Source organism: Dasypus novemcinctus, chromosome 16 (genome assembly GCF_030445035.2).
Source record: "Dasypus novemcinctus isolate mDasNov1 chromosome 16, mDasNov1.1.hap2, whole genome shotgun sequence".
In the NCBI taxonomy this organism is placed as follows: Eukaryota; Metazoa; Chordata; class Mammalia; order Cingulata; family Dasypodidae; genus Dasypus; species Dasypus novemcinctus.
This window is the reverse complement of record NC_080688.1, coordinates 77,348,125-77,351,483: the sequence shown is the minus strand read 5'-3', so window position 1 is coordinate 77,351,483 and position 3,359 is coordinate 77,348,125. Positions and strand designations below refer to the sequence as shown.

The 3,359-nt window shown below is 34.1% G+C and overlaps 1 non-coding gene across 1 annotated transcript; it reads left to right on the top strand.

The window, feature by feature from the left end:
- Window positions 1-1,778: 1,778 nt before the first annotated feature.
- LOC111767227 (U1 spliceosomal RNA) lies at window positions 1,779-1,939 on the top strand. Its single transcript, XR_002799104.1, has one exon. It is a non-coding gene; the product is annotated as a U1 spliceosomal RNA (small nuclear RNA).
- The last annotated feature ends 1,420 nt before the right edge of the window (window positions 1,940-3,359 follow it).

The following is a 3,359-nucleotide window of genomic DNA, read 5'->3' as shown; positions in this document are numbered from 1 at the left end:
AAAGGGTGGCTTTGATTTGGAATGGAAAGAAAATCCCCATAACATTGTCAGCTAAATATGGCTAACTCAGTTGGAAATGAATGGGGAAAACCTGCAGCTTTGCTAGCCTGAGTATGTTGTTTCAGTTGGAATGAGTAGTGGATCAGGAGGAACTTCACAAAAAGACTCGAGAGGAGAGATCCAGTGAGAAGCTAAGTTCATTCTCTATCTATACCTTCTTATCTAGAAAACTACATATGCAGGGGAACCCAAGAGATCCAGGCAGAAAATAAAGGCCAGGTGACACTTAAGAAACAGCTCAACTATGACTGTCCTCCCAATCCTGACTTGAACAGATCAGCAGTGAGTGGAAATTGTAGACTCCAGGTGTTTAAGTACAACCTCTGCCCCAATGACTAACTTAAAACTAAGCTATGCAGACACAGGGCCAACTACAAGGAAGCCAGTCAAAAAATTGGAATAATAAAAGAATTGAAGAGAGACATCAGAAGACAATCACTATATGGAAGATTCTAGAGTTTAAATATAGGCAAGTTATAAAAAGATTATAAAAACAACCTCAGAAAGAATATTCAAATCCAGAGTTCCTAAAATATGTAAAATTTCCAGTATTCAATAAGAAATATCATAATGTGCAAAGAAACAGGAAAATATGATCATTCTCAGGAAGAAAAGCAGTCAAGAGAAATTAATTATGGGCAGGTCCTATTGTCCATTTAGGAGACAAAGACTTTGAAGTAGCTATTATAAATATATTCAAATAATTAAAAAAACTATGTCCCAACCATCAAAGAATTAAGGCAGAGTATGACATGGAATCAACAAATATTGATTCTTAAGAGAGAAAGAAAACTATGCAAAAAAGAACCAAGATGAAATACTAGAATTGAAAAATACAAAGATTGAAATGAAAAATTCACTCAAAGTGTTCATTGAAAGATTTGAGATGACAGAAGAATTAGTGAACTTGAAGATAAATAATAGTAATTATCAAATTGGAAGAAAAGGCAAGAGACAAAATTGAAGTAAAATGAACAGAGCTTCAGATACCTGTGGAAAAATGTCAAGCACACCAATTGACATGCAATGTTAGTCCCAAAAAGAGAGGAGGGAAGGAAAGGGGTGAAAAATTGAGGAGAAAATGGTCCCAAATTTCTCCAAATTGATAAAAAAAAAATTAATCTACACATCTAAGTAAAACTTAAGATAAACACAGAGAATTCAAACCTAAATACATAATTATCAAACCCTCTGAAAGTCAAAGACTAACAGATGATCTTGAAAGCAGCAAGAGAAAGCCAACTCATCACACATGTGAGAACAAGTTTAAGAACATTTGTAGACTTCTAATCTGAAACAGTGGAGGACAGAAGGCAAGGGAAGGACACATTCGAACCACTAAGAGCTAAGTCAGGCAAAAATTTTAAATCCATCTAAGTTTCCTTTGAAAATAAGTGCATTCCCAAATAGAAAAAAATACAAAAAAACAAACAAACCAGAAAATCCATTGCTAGTAGACCTGCCCTATGAGAAACACTGAAAGAAGTCCTTCAGGATGAAAGAAAATGACAATAGACAGTAACTTGAATGCACAGGAAGAAATGAGCAGCATCAAAATGGATAATAATAGCAGCACTGAATTATCTATCAACATCTGATTAAAAGGGGAAATGTTAGATTATACATATGTTAAAAGAATAATTTTTTTAGTCCTTGGACCTACACTACACAGTGAACCTTAAGTCAAACCATGGACTTTAATTAATCGTGCAATTGTAATACTTACCTGGCAGGGGAGATACCATGATCACGAAGGTGGTCTTCCCAGGATGAGGTTTATCCATTGCACTCCGGATGTGCTGACCTGTGCGATTTCCCCAAATGAGGAAACTCAGTTGCATAATTTGTGGTAGTGGGGGATTGTGTTCATGTTCTCCTCTGGAAAAAAAAATAGTGCAATTATAAAAATGTGTTATCATCAATTGTAACAAATGTTCCACACTAATGCAAGATATTGGTGGTGGGATGGTGTATGAGAATTCTGTATTTTATGCATAATTGATCTGTAAACCTACAACTTCTCTAATTAAAAAAATTTAAAGAAGGAGCATATTTTTACAGCTCAGAATAATACACTGTATAGAGCACCATTACACAGAAAAAGATAGCCATAGTAACTATGTGGGCAAATTTAAGACTATATATTTATATTCTACTCTCTTAATTTCTTTAAACAACACAAGGCTATTGAGAGCAATAATTATAACACTTCGTTGTTGAATTTATAGCATATATAGAAGTGATTAAGTATTACAATGTAAGAAACAGGAAGGGTAAGAAACGAAGCTATCTTGGAGCAAATTTTCTCTATTAAATCAGAATTAAGTCTGGATTAACCTGAAGTAGATTGTGATGAGTATCCACTTCCTCATATGTAAATTATATATCATAATGATTCCTCAGGTTACTATTGTGAGAGCTAAATGAATGTATACATTTACATAGAATAATGTGACATGTAAGTGTTCCATGACGGCTTTTGTTACTGGCTTGAGAATTATTCACATTAAATGCAGACAAAGTCAAGGATGTTCACTATTACTATTTCTCTGTAGTATCATACTAGTAGTCTTATCTAATGTAGCAAGATATATTTATATATAATTAAGATGTATAAATTTTGAAAGGACAAATATACATTATTTACTAACATATAATCTGAGAAAGGCTAATATAAGAAGTATTAGATCAGTTTAGTAAATATGCTAGTTAAACAACTAATATAATCTTCTATATTCACAACTACCAATTAGACAATTAGTAGAATAAAAAGATTCTGTTCACAATAGAAACCAAAAATATAGTGTAGCTAGGCAAAAAAATCTAATAAAAATGTGCAAAATCTCTGTGATAAGCAAAAAAAAAAAAAAAAAAAAAACCTCCCCAAATATTCACATCAAAGCCCTGAAACTTACAAATATCACCTTGTTGAGAAGAAGGGTCTTTGCAGATGTTATTAAGTTAAGGATCCTGAGGTGAGATTATCCTAAATCCAGTGACAAGTATCCTTATAAGAGATACACAGAGAACAGACATGCAGAAGAGGAGGCCAAGTGACCTCGGAAGCAGAAACTGGAGGATGCAGCCACAAGGCTACAAGTCAGAAAGTGCCAACAGCGACCAGAAGCTGGAGGAGACAAGGAAAGATTTGCCCCTAGAGCCTCCAGGGGGTGTGTAGCACTGCCAACTCCTGAATTTTGGACATCTGACCTCGAGAAATGTGAAAGAATAAATTTTGTTGTTTTAAGACACCTAGTATGTGTTAATTTGATACAGCAGGCATAGGAAACTAATGGAGT